The sequence below is a fragment of the Lycium barbarum genome, chromosome 1, assembly GCF_019175385.1.
Source record: "Lycium barbarum isolate Lr01 chromosome 1, ASM1917538v2, whole genome shotgun sequence".
NCBI lineage: Eukaryota > Viridiplantae > Streptophyta > Magnoliopsida > Solanales > Solanaceae > Lycium > Lycium barbarum.
In genome coordinates this window covers 30,520,878-30,539,130 of record NC_083337.1, presented here as the reverse complement: position 1 = coordinate 30,539,130, position 18,253 = coordinate 30,520,878, and the positions used below count along the sequence as shown (strand labels likewise).

At 40.9% G+C, this 18,253-nt stretch overlaps 1 non-coding gene across 1 annotated transcript; it reads left to right on the top strand.

Annotated features, from left to right (window-relative positions):
• Positions 1–13,322: 13,322 nt before the first annotated feature.
• LOC132619200 (small nucleolar RNA R71) lies at positions 13,323–13,428 on the top strand. Its single transcript, XR_009574608.1, has one exon. It is a non-coding gene; the product is annotated as a small nucleolar RNA R71 (small nucleolar RNA).
• Positions 13,429–18,253: the final 4,825 nt, after the last annotated feature.

Sequence of the window (18,253 nt, the reverse complement as noted above, 5' to 3'; positions counted from 1 at the left end):
TTTTATTGTGCCTCTGACCAAGCACAACACCTATCATGAAACCACTAGCATCACACATTAATTCAAAGGGCAAGGACCAATAAGGAGCAACAATAATAAGAGCAGTAGTGAGGCGCTCCTTTAATTCATCAAACGTCTTTCGACACTTGTCATCAAACACATACTTAGCTTCTTTTTCAAGATGCTTGCACATCGAGTTAGCAATTTTGGAGAAATCTTTGATGAAGCGCCTGTAAAATCCAGCATGTTCCAAGAAACTTCGGACACCTTTGACTGAGATAGGTGGAGGAAGTTTTGCAATCACATCTATCTTCCCTTGATCGACCTCAATTCCCTTTTCAGAGATTCTGTGATTGAGGAAGATCCCTTCTTGCACCAAAAGTGGCACTTCTCCCAATTTAGCATGAGATTTGTCTCCTCACATCTCTTCAGCACTTGACCCAGATGGTCAAGACAATCATCAAACGAATCACCCACAACAGAGAAATCATCCATGAACACTTCTAAGAAGTCTTCTACAATGTCAGAAAAGATCGAAATCATGCACCTCTGAAAAGTGGCTGGTGCATTATACAACCCAAAGGGCATTCGGCTGAATGCAAACATCCCATAAGGACAAGTAAAAGTCGTCTTCTCTTGATCTTCTAGGGTAATGTTGATCTGATTGTAGCCAGAGTATCCATTTGTCACGACCCAACTAGGGGCCATGACGGGTACCCGGAGCTGACTACCGAGTACCACTTATCATGCTGACTATCATACTCAACCTGGGCATATATCAATTTTGACACAATCTTATCATGGAACAATCTCCAACCATCTCCCAAAACATATATAAGCAAAGGCCCATAAGGCTACAAAATGTTGTACAAACCTACAATGAAGGGGTCACATAGCATCTACAACCCACACATAAGTATTTACGAGCCTCCAACTGAAGTACTGAAATCATGAGGGCGTGACAGGATCCCGCCATTCCCCAATATATACAAAAAAGAATATACCAAGAGATGGAAACTCCGAAGTAGTGGAGTGCTCCTGCAAATCTGCTGAGTAAGCTCCTAAGCGTCTGCGTCTTCTCCCTGTCGACCGTGGGCATGAACACAGAGTCCAAAAAGAGAAAGACAACAGTACAAACAATGAACTGAGTATGTAAGGCATACATGGTAACATAATAAGGGAATATAAAAAGCATAAGGAGAAAATATAACAGCACCTGCTTGCGTCTTGAGGCGGAATCATGCATGCTCACTTTTACCTTTATGACACATCACACATACACACATAAGTTGTCTGAATCAATAACGCCATTAGTCTGCGTCCAGGCCTCCCGCGTCCGGGGTAATCGTCTCACGCTGCCCACTAGTGAGCCGACCGTTTTAGCGGTGCTGTCCGGCCATCTAGGCATTGTGTAATCATCATTATATTCCTAACATGAAGCATACATAGGGGCTCAAGTAAAAACTGTAACTCTATTGGAGTGACGTAAGGTCGGTAACCTACGATTGTATTATGGAACATCATGATCGTCAAGTCTCACCTTGAAAGAACTAGTATCATGAGGTGAGGCGACAACAAGGAACAACATCAATGAATCATAAACATAGGATTCTCAAGCTTGTGAAGGCATCATTACCATGGAACATATCTTATCTCGATCTCATAGGAAGCTTTTAATAATCTTTAGCTTTCATCTTTTTGGGATGTAAGAAGGTCATGGAAATGTAGAAAAGAAATCATAGTATAGAAGTCATGCCTTTGAAACAAGGGGAATAACCTTACATACCTTTATATCCTTTTAACTTTATTGCCTACTTGCTTGCCTTCTGAGCTCGCGATTCTACCTTAAAGGGAATTTGTACTAAGATTAGACAACCGAAAACATACTTAAGCTTAAGCTAAAGCAACTAGGAGTTAATGAAAATTTGGCGACATTTCCTTTGTTTCCACAACTTCTTCCATAAAATACGACAACCCTCAAACATCAATAAGAACACCCATAATAACATAATCAATGAATTCTTCAAGTTAAACATTGTTTACTTCTTAATTCCACCTTCAAAATCATCCATAACCATATCTATAGTACAACATCATATTCATTCTCATATAATACTACTTTAACAACATTTGTATTATTCACCACAAGATTGTACTCATAACATGTCAAGAACTATTATTCAAATCAAGTCATCATTCAACAATATCAATATTTCCATATTTGCACTCCATATTCTTCTTCCTTCCATAATCCATGTCTTTCAACCACTCAATGTTCTTAATAACATGAATTGAACATAAAACTTACCTTTGATGATGTAGGGATGGAATTTGGGTGACAATACTTCACTTGGAGAAACCCCTCCCCCCCCCCCCCCCCCCTCAATACAAAAGGACTTCTTGATCTCTACAAACCCTAGTAGGCATCCATACAATTGATTTTGCTAATTTTTGGTGTTTACTCCTTGATTTCCCTTGGATATATGATAATATGATGAGAGAAATATTTTAGAACCTTCAAGACTTAGAGAGAGAATGAAATCTGAAAATTAGGAGCATGACTCGTCTACTTACAGCTGAAACTGGAAAGTTTCGGAGAAGCGGTTCGACAAGCGGGTCGACGACCTGTCGATGTGTCGATGTTCCATCGAATTGCTCCGTTGACTTACGCCTGAAAATCCCTGATTACAGAAACATGTTGAAGGTTGGTTTAACGGTTCTGTCGACGATCCGTCGACTTGTCCCGTCTAGTCGCGCCTGTAGATTCTAGTTTGCTGAAACGTTTTGACGATGCACAGTGACGATCCGTCGGCACTGACTGGTGTCCGCTAAATATCCTGAATCCGCTCAGATTGCGTCGATTCGATTTGTTCAACTTCTAACCCCGTAACTCACCAGGAATACCTGCTGGTACGTTGTATTCGGGGTAAGATATTCTCTACCTTAACTTTCTTCAACACGTTTTCTTCTCTCTCCTCACTGTCTTTGGAATCTTAATTAGAATCATTAAGTACCCCTTCGTACTTGTAGGGACACCATAAACCCCTTAACTTACATTAGTCTATTTACCGTGCAACAACCCAAAACTCCGAGGTGTAACATTCTCCCCCCTTTAAGAGCATTCGTCCTCGAATGTTAAGTTCTCGAGGTTACAGAAATTTTTCCAGAGTTTCCCCTGTAATATGGCACTACCATCCTATCACAACACCCAAAATAATGTCGCCTCACAGGGCTACAATAACAACAGTCAGAAAACATGGCCACACATGACCCAAAAGCATTAAAAAAAAAAGGAAAGCATCACATATCTTATCATAATAGCGTCTCATCTTGAATCTCTTCCGGGGGTGAAAACAAATATGGATACTTGGACTTCATGTTTTTTTCCGCTTCCCAAGTCCTTTCTTCTCGATTATTGTTTCTCCACAGGAGCTTAACTGAGGCTACCTCTTTATTTCTAAGTTTCTGTACTTGCCTATCTAGTATGGCAATGGGCGCCTCTTTATAAACCAACTTCTCTGTAACTTGAACATAATTCACTGGCACGATTCTAGCCGGGTCTCCAACACATTTGCGGAGCATTGACACGTGAAAAACTAGATGGACAGATTCAAGCTCTGGAGCCAAATCTAGTTCATAAGATACTTGGCCTATCTTGCGGACCACCTTATAAAGCCTAATATATCGAGGACTCAATTTTCCCTTCTTGCCAAATCTCATCAGGCCCTTCATCGGTGATACCTTCAGGAATACCCAATCATTAACTTAGAATTCTAAGTCTCGCCGACGGTTGTCTGCATAAGATTTCTGGTGACTTTGGGCTGTCAAAAATCGATCTCGGATAACCTTGATCTTTTCTACCGCTTATTGAATCAACTCGGACATATTAGTGGTACCTCTCTTACTTCAAACCACCCAATTGACTATCTACACTTCCTTCCATACAGAGCTTCATATGAGGCCATCTGAATACTGGAATGATAGTTGTTGTTGTATGCAAACTCGATAAGAGGTAAGTGATCATCCCAACTACCTCCGAAATCTAGAACACATGCCAGTAACATATCTTCTAAGGTCTGAATAGTGTGTTCAGCTTGGCCATCTGTCTGAGGGTGAAATGTTGTGCTAAGCCTCACTTGAGTACCCAAACCTTCTTGGAAGGAATTCCAGAATTTAGCTGTAAATTATGCTCGTCTGTCAACAATAATAGACACAGTGACACCATGAAGCCGCACTACTTCTTTAAGGTACAGCTTTGCATAATCTTCTGTCGCATAGGTAGTTCTGACTGGTAGAAAATGAGCTGACTTCGTGAGTCTATCAACAATTACCCATATGGAGTCGTATTTGTGCTAAGAACGAGGCAAGCCTACAACGAAATCCATGATAATCACTTCCCATTTCCAAGTTGGAATTTCTATCACTTGCAATAATCCTCCAGGCTTCTGATGTTCAATCTTTACTTGTTGGCAATTGGGACACTAGGCTACAAATTCTGCTATGTATTTATTCATTCCATCCCACCAATACATTAACTTAAGATCGTGATACATCTTTGTTGCTCCGGGATGAATGGAATAACGGGAGTAATGAGCTTCTTCTAGAATCTGTCGACGCAGCCCTGCAACATCTGGGACACATAGCCTGCTTCGATACCTAAGAACTCCATCTGCAAAAACCTCAAAAGGTGACTTCTCTTTCTCAAGAAATGTATCCCTATAGTGACTCAAACGGGGGTCTCCATATTGGCGCTCTCGCACCTCCATATCTAAGGATGAAACAACTGGATTGCGAATACCAACTCCTGCATTGCCTGAATCAATTAGACGAACTCCTAGGCTAGGTAGCTGGTGGAGCTCATGGACTAATTCTTTCTTCTCCGGAGGGACCTCACACAGGCTACCCATTGATTTACGGCTAAGTGCGTCAGCCACTACATTCGCCTTTCCAGGATAATATAAAATACTCTAACCACTGCCTCTGTCATAGATTTAGCTCCTTCTGCTTGAAAATATATTGGAGACTCTTGTGATCTGTATAAATATCAACATGCACACCGTACAAGTAATGTCTCCACATTTTTAGCGCATGAATAACCGCAGCTAATTCAAGATCATGGGTCGGGTAGTTCTTTTCATGTTTTCACAGTTGCCTGGAAGCATAGGCTATAACCTTCCTATGCTACATCAACACACAGCCCAATCCGACGTCGGAGGCATCACAATAAACAACATAACCTTCTTATGCTTCTGGGAGTGTCAGGACTAGGGCTGAAGTCAATGTATCTTTCAATTCTTGGAAACTGTGCTCACAAGCATCGGTCTATTGGAAGTTTGCTGATTTTTTAGTTAGCTTCGTTCATGGTGCTGAAATAAAAGAAAATCCTTCCACAAATATTCTATAATAACCTACTAAACTCAAAAAGCTACAGACCTCAGTAGGGGTTGTAGGCCTTGGCCAAGTCTTCACAGCTTCAATCTTCTGAGTATCAACCCGAATGCCGTCAGCTGAGATAATATGGCCCAGAAAAGTTATCGAATTTAACCAGAACTCACATTTTGAAAATTTGGCATATAATTCTCGAGTCCGAAGGATTCCAAAGACAGTACGTAGATGATCTGCATACACTACTTATGACCGAGAATAAACCAGAATGTCATCGATGAATACGATGACAAATAGATCTAGAAAAGATCTGAATACATTATTCATCAGATTCATGAACACCGCTAGGGCGTTTGTCAACCCGAATGACATTACTCAAAATTCATAATGACCATATTTGATTCTGAAAGCTGTCTTCGGAATGTCTTTTTCTCTAACTCTCACTTGATGATAACCTGACCTCAGATCTATTTTGGAAAACCATTTGGCACCCTGTAATTGATCAAACAAATCATCGATTCTCAGAAGAGGATATCTATTCTTGATCGTCACCTTGTTCAGCTGCCTGTAGTCAATGCACATTCGTAAAGAACCATCTTTCTTTCTTACAAATAAGACTGGTTCCCCCCATGGCGATAAACTGGGTCTAATGAATCCCTTCTCAAGCAAGTCTTTCAATTGCACCTCTAGCTCTTTCAATTCTGCAGGAGCCATTCTGTAGGGAGGGATAGATATAGGTTTGGTATCCGACAACACATCGATAGCGAAATCAATCTCCCATTCTGGTGGGAAGCCTGGAAGTTCATCTGCAAATACATCTGGGAACTCATTTACTACCGAAACAGATTGGAGGGTCAGTGGCTTTACTTCGGTGTCATGAACCAGGACCAAATGATAAATATAGCCTTTGGCAATCATCTTCCTCGCTTTGAGATAGGAAATGAACCTACCATTTGGAGATGCTGTGTTACCCTTCCATTCAAGCATTAGATCACCCGGAAATTGGAATCGAACTATTTTCGTTCTACAATCCACATTAGCATAGCACGAGGCCAACCAATCCATGCCCATAATCACATCAAAATCCAACATTTAAGAAGCCAACCAATCCATGCCCATAATCACATCAAAATCCAACATTTCTAGTTCAATAAAATCGGTTGTAGTCTGGCGATCACACACCACAACCACACAATTTTTGTATACCTGCCTGGCTATAACCGGATCACCAACCGGAGTAGATACCTCAAAAGGTTTAATTGGCTCGAATTTCACCTCAATATGACCAGCAACATAAGGAGCGATATAAGACAACGTAGAACCTGGATCAATCAATGCATAAACATCATGAGAGAATATGGATAGTAAACATGTAACCACATCTGGAGAGGACTCAAGATCCTGACGTCCAGCCAAAGCATAAATACGAGGCTGGGTGCCAACTGAATTGGATACTCCCCCTCTGCCCCTACCTCGACCTGCTAGAGTCTTGTGAGTCTGCCATACCGGGCGTACGGACGAGGAAGAACTAGCTGCTGATCCTGTGGGTTGGGCCCCAACTCTACCACCCATCGACGGGCAATCAAGCATCATGTGTCCAACCTGACCATAGGCATAGCAAGCATCTGAGCCCTGACAAGACAGACCTGAATGTAACCTCCTACACTGGCTGCATCGTGGAACCGGTGGTCTACTCCGACTATAATCACCTCCTAACAGAGGACCTGAAACCCTCAAACTCTGACCCGGACCAGAATAAATGGGGCTATCAAATCTCCTGCCCGCGAATCGAAGAGGTGCACTAGCTGTGAACTGGCCTGGATAGCTGGAGTACTGTTGCCGCTGACCCCCTCTATACTCACAACTAGCACCGGTAAATCTGGTCCTTTTACTATGCCCTCTATCCGCATCACACTCATCTCGATGCGGTCGTTGCTGCTTTTCTAAATTCTGGGCATGCGCCTGAATACGGGAAATGTCCATCCCCTCCTGTAGTGAAGCTGTCAAGCATTTCTTAAACAAATGTGGCCCTAAGACACTCACATATCGATGTACTCTATCTCCTATTTTCGCTACCATAGTCGGGGCATACCTAGCCAATGAATTAAAGTGAAGGTTGTACTCCCGGGTACTCATATTCCCTTACTTCATATTCAAGAATTGATCAGCTCTGGCCTGACGAACCTTGGGTGGCAAATAATAACAGATAAAAAAATTCACGAACTCTTGCCAAACCGGGGGAGGCACATTTTCTCCTCTTGAAGAAATCCAAATATTATACCAAAGAACTGCCACATCACGGAGCCTATAAGATGATAATCCTCAACGTCCTCAACATCTCATCTGTAAAACCTTGTGGGTCTTCATCCAGCTTTGACCCGAAAACTTTTGGAGGATTTAGACTCATGAAATCACAGGTCCTTGCACTAACCGCCCTGTCATGGGAACCCGCACCCTGTCGCTGGGCCTGGGCAGTAACTAGCTGAGTAAATAACTGAATAGCCTCGGTCATCTATTGACCCGAAGCACCGGGTGGAGGGACTGGAACTGGAGCTGGATCCCCTTTGTGCTCCTCCGAGACAGACGGAGTGTGAGAGGTATGAGATGGAGCCTCATTGTGGGACTCACCCTCCTCTACATGTACCGGCAGCTCCTGTTCAACCCGTCTTCCTGCCGCAGTCTTTCCCTTATGGGTGGCTGTTGCTTTCCTCTTTACCGGCACAACTGAAATCATAACGCACAATTAGAAAAGAGAAAGATCGTATATTATGGCTCTATCGCATGATCTATGGAGAAGAAAAATGGTCATTATTCCTAAATGCCCCGCAGTCTCTTGTTTATAAGTGTGGTGTGCTTCACACCCATAAAAAAGACTCTACTGGACACGGCTCGTAGACACACCCTAGGATGGAACTGCTCTGATACCACTTTTATCACGACCCAACTAGGGGCCATGACGGTTACCCGGAGCTGACTACCGAGCACCGCTTATCATGCTGACTATCATACTCAACCTGGGCATATATCAATTTCGACACAAACTTATCATGGAACAATCTCCAACCATCTCCCAAAACATATATAAGCATAGGCCCATAAAGCTACAAAATGATGTACAAACCTACAATGAAGGGGTCACATAGCATCTACAACCCACACATAAGTATCTACGAGCCTCTAACTAAAGTACTGAAATCATGAGGGCATGACAGGACCCCACCATGCCCTAATATATACACAAAAGAATATACCAAGAGATGGCAACTCCAAAATAGTGGAGTGCTCCTGCAAATCTGCTGAGTAAGCTCCTAAGCGTCTGCGCCGTCTCTCTGTCTACCTGTGGGCATGAACACAACATCCAAAAAGAGAAAGACGTCAGTACGAATAATGTACTGAGTATGAAAGGCATACAAGGTAACATAATAAGGGAATATAGAAAGCATAAGGAGAAAAAATAATTGTAACTGCTTGCCTCGTGAGGCGGAATCACGCATGCTCACTTTTTACCTTTATGACACATCACACATACACACATAAGTTGTATGAATCAATAACATCATTAGCCCGCGTCCAGGGTAATCATCTCACGCCGCCCACTAGTAGTGTCTGCCCAAGCCATATAGACATGGTGTGGCAAGCCACCCGCCTTAGCGGTGCTGCCCGACCATCTAGGCATGGTGTAATCATCATTATATTCCTAACATGAAGCATGCATAGGGGCTCAAGTAAAAACTATAACTCTATCGGAGTGACGTAAGGTCGGTAACCTCCGATTGTATTATTGAACATCATGATTGTCAAGTCTCACCTTGAAAGAACTAGTATCATGAGGTGAGCCGACAACAAGGAACAACATCAATGAATCGTAAACATAGGATTCTCAAGCTCGTGAAGGCATCATTATCATGGAACATATCTTATCTCGATCTCATAGGAAGCTTTTAATAATCTTTGGCTTTCATCTTTTTGGGATGTAAGAAGGTCATGGAAATGTAGAAACGAAATCATAGTATAGAAGTCATGCCTTTGAAAGAAGGGGAATAACCTTACATACCTTTATATCCTTTTAACTTTATTGCCTACTTGCTTGCCTTCCGAGCTCGCGATTTTACCTTCAAGGGAATTTGTACTAAGATTAGACAACCGGAAACATACTTAAGCTTAAGCCAAAGCAACTAGGAGTTAATGAAAATTTGGCGACATTTCCTTTGTTTTGACAACTTCTTCCATAAAATACGATAACTCTCAAACATCAATAAGAACACCCATAATAACATAATCAATAAATTCTTCAAGTTAAACATTGTTTACTTCTTAATTCCACTTTCAAAATCATCCACAACCATATCTATAGTACAACATCATATTCATTCTCATATAATACTCCTTTAACATCATTTGTATTATTCACCACAAGATTGTACTCATAACATGTCAAGTACTATTATTCAAATCTAGTCATCATTCAAGAATATCAATATTTCCATATTTGCACTCCATATTCTTCTTCCTTCCATAATCTAAGTCTTTCAACCACTCAATGTTCTTAATAACATGAATTGAACATAAAACTTACCTTTGATGATGTAGGGATGGACTTTGGGTGAAAATCCTTCACTTGGAGAAACCCCTCCCCCCCCCCCCCCCCCTCAATACAAAAGGACTTCTTGATCTCTACAAACCTAGTAGGCGTCCATACACTTGATTTTGCTAATTTTTGGTGTTTACTCCTTGATTTCCCTTGGATATATGATAATATGATGAGAGAAATATTCTAGAACCTTCAAGACTTAGAGAGAAAATGAAATCTGAAAATTAGGAGCATGACTCGTCTATTTATAGCTGAAACTGGAAAGTTTCAGAGAAGCGGTTCGACGACCCGTCGACGTGTGGATGGTCCGTCGACTTGCTCCGTCGACTTACGCCCGAAAATCCCTAATTGCAGAAACATGTTGACGGTTGGGTTGACGGTTCTGTCGACGATCCGTCGACGTTTCCCGTCGAGTCGCGCCTGCAGATTCCAATTTGCTAAAACGTTTTGACGGTGCACAGTGACGGTCCATCGACATGTCGACGGCCCGTCGGCACTGACTGGTGTCCGCCAAATTTCCTGAATCCGCTCAGATTGCGTCGATTTGATTTTTTCAACTTCTAACCCCGTAACTCACCAGGAATACCTGCTGGTACGTTGTATTCGGGGTAAGATATTCTCTACCTTAACTTTCTTCAACAAGTTTTGTTCTCTCTCCTCACTGTCTTTGGAATCTTAATTAGAATCATTAAGTACCCTTCCTACTTGTAGGGACACCATAAACCCCTTAACTTACATTAGTCTGTTTACCGCGCAACAACCCAAAATTCCGAGGTGTAACACCATCTAAGAAGCAGTAGTAAGACCTCCCAGCCCGCCTATCCAGCATCTGATCTATGAACGGCATGGGAAAGTTGCCTTTACAAGTGGATGTATTCAGCTTTCTATAGTCCATGCACACACGCCATCCAGTAACTGTACGAGTGGGGATCAGCTCATTCTTTGCATTAGACACCACTGCGATACCTCCTTTCTTGGGAACACATTGAACAGGACTCACCCACTTGCTGTCTGTAATCGGATACACTACCCCCGCATCTAACCATTTTATTATCTACTTTTTCACGACTTCTTGCATATTCTCATTCAATCTCCTTTGATGCTCCACACTCGGCTTGATATCTTCCTCCAACTGGATTTTGTGTCCGCAGATCCTAGAAGGAATTCCCCGAATGTCTGGTATGGTCCAACCAATGGCACACCTATATTCACGCAATACCTCCAAAAGCCGCTCAATCTGTTCCTCAGTCAGTAATGCTGAAACAATCACTGGCAATGTATTATTCGGACTAAGGAACTCGTACTTCAAATGTGATGGGAGCTGCTTAAGCTCCAACTTAGGTGGCTCAATGATCGAAGGCTTTGCTGGAGGGGTTGTTCTATTTTCTAGATCAAGATTTAGCTTCTTTGGGTGGTAAGAATATAAACCCAACCCAACATGCGAATTAACTGTCTCCACATAACCCTCCATGTTTTCAGCATCAAAGTTCATAAGAATACCGGCTAGAGCTTCACCAAAACTTTCTTCTTCCATCTTGAACTCCACCGCTTCATCAACAACATCAAACGAATCAATTACCGAAATGCTCTCGTAAGCACTTGGTAACTTCATGCCCTTACTAGCCTGAAAAGTAACTTCTTCATCGTTGACTCGAAACTTGATTTCATTTTTCTCTGAATCCATCAGAGCTCTCTCTGTATCAAGGAAGGGTCTCCCCAGAATAATAAGAATGTCCCCATCAACAGCACAGTCAAGAACCACAAAATCAGCGGGCAACATAAATTTACCAACCCGTACAAGAACATCATCAACCACGCCAGCAGGCCTCTTCATAGACCTATCAACCATCTGTAACCTCATAATAGTCGGCCTTGGCATCCCCAAACATGATTTTTTGTATATAGCAAGTGGCATCAAATTAATACTCGCCCCATTATCACACAAAGCACGAGCAAAATCATGGTGCCCAACAGAACAAGGAATGGTGAACGCCCCAGGATCTCCCTTTTTCTGAATAGTAGTTATTGAAATAATGGAACTCACAGTGTGGGTCAAACTCACGGTTTCATGTTGTACCGTTTTCTTCTTAGTCAGCAGGTCCTTCAAATATTTAGCAAAATCGGGCATCTCCTTGACAGCTTCTAAGAAGGGAAAATTTAGAGATAACTTCTTCAACTGATCATAAAATTTCTCAAACTTAGCATCTTCCTTCTTCTTTGCCAACCTCTGAGGAAAGGGAGGTTTAGACTTGAAAAGCTGAGTCAAAGGGCGGAAAGCCCCTTTCATAGTCTGCTTGCTCGTGTCATCAGCCACCTTCATAATTTTTGGAATATCAGCAACCTTCTTGTCAGTAGGATTCTCATCAACAATAATTAGTGCTTCAGACTGCACCTCTTCCTCTTCATCTATCGGCTCAGATCAACAACCTTCTTATCAGCACCTTGGAGTATTTTACCACTCCTAGTACTGATGGCAAACACACAGTCTACATCGCCTCCCCCGTTCTTTGGATTTGGAACAGTGTCACTCAAAAGTCCTCCCTTTTTAGGAGGGTGTTGCTCTCTAGAAATATCTCGCATCTGTGACTCGAGCTTCTGAATAGCTATTGTATGGGAACCCACTGTCTCTGTCAGCCCAGATAAAGTCCTCTTAGACTTTGATTGGTTTGCCAGAACCTTCTCAAGCATTGCTTCAACCCTCGAACTACCTTGCTCTGTTGACTGCCCTTTTGGTGGTATATAAGGATTGGAACTCTTGTTCCCAAAATTGTTGTTGTTGTTGTAGCTCCCTTGGTTCGCACCACCATAATTATTATTGTAGTTCCCTGAGTTGTTGTTGTTATAAGCACCTTGACCTTGCTGAGGTCTCCATTGATTCTGATTCTGGTAACTACCTTGGTAGTTCTGTCTTTGATAACCCCCTTGAGAATTATCCACATAGTTAGCATCTTCTACCTACATAGGAGGTCCCTCGTGAAATGGACCCATTTGGGTCTGGTAAATCCCTTTCGGCATACCTGGATCATCCTCACAAACATTCACCTTCTTAATTTAGGTTTCATCAAACTTCTTTGTTAATAAGGAAATATTTGTTGCAAGCTCAGCCAATGTTTGCTGGGTAACTAGATTCTCCTTTACCATAATCTGGATCATGGCACTACCGTAAGGCACAATGTCAGCATTGTTTGAGTGCCAAGCCTGATTGTGAGTGGTCATCCTGTCAAGTATGTTGGTCACTTGTCGGTAAGATTTATTCATGAAACAACCATTAGCTACATTGTTAGCAACTGATTGAGTCACTGGATCCAGCCCTCGGTAGAACTTCTCCATTAATATGTTCTCCGGAAAACCATGATTTGGAACCTTTTGCAAATACTCTTCCAATCTCTCCCAAGCTTCATATAATTGTTCCCCCGGTCGCTGCTTAAATTCATAGATCTTGTCACGAATCTCATCCTTCTTCCTAGGAGGGTACCATTTCTTGAGAAAGACTACTGCCATCTCTGCCCATGTAGTAATAGAATTCCAGGGCAGCTTCTCAAACCACGCTCTTGCATCTCCAGCTAAGGAATATTTGAATAACGTCAACCGAATAGCATCTTGTGGAACGTTGTTTTGGATGTGATTAGCACACATATCCACAAAATTCTGCAAATGACGTTGAGGGTCATTCTTGGTAGAGTTCAAAAAGTAGCCCTCAAGCTTTAACAACTGGTATAGAGATGAGTCAATTTTTACGCTTGCAACTCCACATCGAGGATGAAAAATAGTAGATGCATAGTCCTCTTCCAGAAAAAGATCAGCGAAAACATTTTCTTCATCTGATTCATTCGCCTGATTATTCAATCGATTCCCCTGGTTACCAACACGTTGGTTTTGCTGATTCTGATTCATGTTCACCTGGTTTACAAGGAATAGCAAACAAGGTGTGAGGGAATAAGCAAAAGACTTCAATCAAAGCAAATACTATTTATAATTTCAAAACCGTATTCCCCGACAACGGTGCCAAAATTTGATACGCTCAAATTACACCTTCAATTAGTGTAAAGCGGACGATGTCAAATATAGTAACCCAACTAGGTTGGTGTCGAATCCCACAGGGAATATGGTGTGAAAAGGTTACTAAACTCGTAGAATGCTTAATTTAGGTCTAATGTCTAAATCCAACGATTTTTTGTAAAAGTTGGTTATTTATGACTAATGGCTAACTAATTTCTTTGGATTGTAATTTATGGTAAAAGAAATCAAGGTTGTGTCCCCGTTAGATAAAGTGTATGATCATAGGTATTTATCTTGATATACTTCTAATGGATCATTATATAAATGCACTTAACCTCTATATGAATCTCTACTATTTCCCAATAAATAAAGATTATTATAACAAAGTAACTATGAAGAACGGTTAATTGTGCCAAGTAAATTCTTCTTATTCCTAAGTGAATCTATTAAACAAAGTTTAATGCTTTGAGTCCTTGTTATATATTCTTACCAACCCTAATTATTTTCCCAAATAAATCATTGTCTATGGCTTTAATCAATGTTTGCAACCATTAATAATGAATGAAGAATGAAGAATAAATAAACCCTAATAATCCGTTATGTGTATATTAATCACAAAACCCAATCACAAAACACTCATCATTGGGTTCACAACCCCAGTAAGGGTATTTAGCTACTCATGACAAAGAACAAGAAATAAGTAATTGAAGAATTCATAATTGCTTACTTTGGAAGAAAAGAGGAATGATAATACTTGAATTGATGTAATGAATTTCAAAACCAAGAGAGTATTTAATGTTCTAAGCCAAAAGTCAAAAATATAATAACTCATAACAATTAAAACCCTACAATGACTATTTATAGGCTCTAAAAACGTAAAAGTTATAGATTTGCACTTTGGTCCCCGTCGGTACAAAATACGGTCCGTATTTTGAAATACGGACCGTAAACCAGTTTACGCCCATGGTTTCCGTCAAGAGTTATTTAACTGCAACCTCCTGAAATACGGACCGCATTTTGATTTACGGCCCGTCTTCTGCATAGTCGTCTTTCAACTTCCAAAACTTCAACTTTCTGCCAAATGTCTAAATGATTAAATATGCTTTGAAATATGGACCGTAAAGTGGAATACGGTCCGAAAAAGTTGTTCGTATTTCACCATCTCCTTAGCATGCCTTTCTGGTTCTGCTTATCCTTAAATACGCCCATGGAATACGGCCCGTATTTGAGAATACGGTCCGTATACTGAGTTTACGGCCAACTTCTGCACTTTAACTATTTTCATTCCAAATCTGCTCTGTTACCTGAAAAGCACTAAAAACACATTAAATAGACACTATCTTTCTTAAAAACAAGTAAAACTTCTGGTAAAAACGCCTTGGATGTGCCATAAATTCCGGGCACATCACTTATACTTTGAGATATCATTTCCATGATGCCAAAAGGGGGAAGATGACTATGTGCTTATGCTTGTGACTCGTATACTCTAACCTGATTCATGTTATGGTGTTCATTTTCTTGCCTATGAGATGTTTGAAATAGGTGAGATGTTTGGAACAGGTTATACTAGTTGCTTCATAGACATGAGTTTGTCATAATCAAAAAGGGGCAATTTGTTGACTTAAGCATATGTGTGTTTTGATGATTAACAAAGTAAATGAACAAGGCTAGTAAATCAGTTGTAGAAACAGTTGGTTGAGATAAAACAAATGAACTAGACAGAGAAAAATAATGGGACAAAGCTACTAAGCAAGAGTGAATGAACCAGGTCTGCAAACATGTTTCAACACACAGACAGGTACAATGAATAGATCAGAGACATATACAAGGTAAGTGAACCAGAAATGCAGACATGTTCCATCGCAAAAAAATAGGAGGGTGAGATAGGAGAAGATAAATTAGAGACAGATGCAGGACAAGAATGAATAAAACAGGTTTATGGACATGTTCCACCTCAGACTGTGAGAAGATTTAGAGGCGAAAGAAGTTGGTGCTTGAATCAGGTCCAAGAACATGCTCCAGCTCAGAATCCTACTCGAGTAGGATTTGTGTTTTATGGTAAAGACTTGGCGGAGAAGTTTGAGGGTTTTCTTGCCATAATTATCGAAGATACTTCAGTGTTACACCTCGAAAATTTCCCTGTGAACGTACGACGAATAGACTAACGAAGAATACGAGTATATGGTGTTTTAATAAGAAGGGAATGACGTTTGACGACCCTAAGTAAGATTTCAAAGGCAATGGAAATAAAAGATAAGGTTATGCTCCGCAATGACTAATTATAGGTTCTGAAGACGTGAAAGTTGCAGAATTGCACTTTGGCCCAGTCGGTCGTAAAATGAAATACGGACCGTAGAGTAGTATACGGCCCGTAAACCACCATGTCGTATTCCAACTTACAAAACTTCAACTTTCTGCTAAATGTTTAAATGGTTAAATACGACTTGGAATACGGACCGTAAATTGAAATACGGCCCGTAAACTGCGATCGTAAATCACCATGATCCCCAGCATACCTTTCTGGTTTTGTTATGCTTAAATAAGACCACAAAATACGGCCCGTAAACTAGAATACAGACCGTAAACTGGGTTTACGACCACTGTGCACTTTAACTATTGTTCATTCCGAATCAGATTTTAAGTCATTAAAAGGAGACCCAAGCTCATTAAATTCATTCCATCCCACAATACTTCTCTCTAGAAGCCTCTAGAATACTCTCCACTCTTCAATTATAAGAAAATCAAAGTAAATCCATGATTAATAACACCAAATCCATGAGACAAAGTGTATGAACCCTAGCTAAAGTTCATCTCTCTCAAGAAAACCCAAAAGAAGTGAAATAGGGTTTTGATGCTAAAGGAGTAATTCCATTTAAGGCTTGTTCAACCATCATCTAAGGTAAGTTTCATGACTAAACCATGTTGTTTAAGGTATTGGAAGGTTAAGATACTTGAAATGTAAAAAGACATAGGAAATGGGTCATTCATGAGTGAATAGTGTCATGGTTGGATGGTAGTTGGGTTGGATCATGAATGTTGGAGTGTTGTGATTATGAATACGTTATAGATGACATTTAGACCATGAAATAAGTATGATATATGAGGAAACGTGATAGTAAGCTATAACCATAAATGTGGAGAAATTGAAGAGAAATGGTGGATTGTGGTCAATGTATATAAATGATGATTGTTGATTGCGATATTGTGAATGTTGTTGTGAGCGTGTGGGAGTTGATATAGCATATGGGAAAGGTAGTATCAACAAAGGAAGTGCTGCCCAATTTTCCCTAGAAACAGTAGCACGTTCTTATAGTCGAATTAACTAACGTTAGTGCAAATTCTCTATTGAAGGTAGAAACGTGATATCGAAGGAGAACAAGCAAGCGATAACTTAGTTAAACGTCAAAGGTATGTGAGGCTAGTCCTTTCTTTCTAATGGCATGAATCATCTAGATTGATTTTCCTTCCTCTTCATGAGTTCCTATATTCCAGAAATCTAAAAGCCTATGTCTATGAATAGCTATATAAGATAAGAGACATGTTATGATTCTAAAATGATATGATGTTATTTATTGCTCACACTCACCTTATATGTTAGTTCCTTCAAGGTGAGGCAGAATGTCAAAGAATGCTCCATAATGAAATCGGGGGATCACGACCTTACGTCACCCCGATAAAGTAAAGTTGTTCATAAGCCTTATGCATGTATTATGATAAGTATGTTACGATAAGCATATTATGATGAGCATGTATGATGATGATGATATAACACCGCGCCTATTTGGCCGGGCAGTCACCGCTAAGCCGGGCAGCTATACTATACACCATGGCCGAATGGCATGGGCAGACACCACTAGTGGGCGGCATGAGATGATACCCCGGACGCGGGAGGCCTGGACGCAGGCTAATGTTATGATTATCATACAGATTCGATATGGACGGGCAGCTTATACATTATCACACCAATCCTATATGGACGGGCAGCTTATATATTTATGCATACATGACATGATGATGATTATGAGTAAGCCAGCATGCATTATTTCTTTTACACTTGACAGCCAGACACAGTTATTCCATATTGATACTTCTTTTATATCATTGCCTTATTTTTTTGTTTATGCCTCTCATACTCAGTACAATGTTCGTACTGACGTCCGTTTCCTTTGGACGCTGTGTTCATGCCCACAGGTAGACAAGGAGGAGAGCTCGACCCAGATCCGTAGTAGCTGTCAGCTGATTGAAACCACTCCTTTGTTCGGAGGTGCTTATGATGAT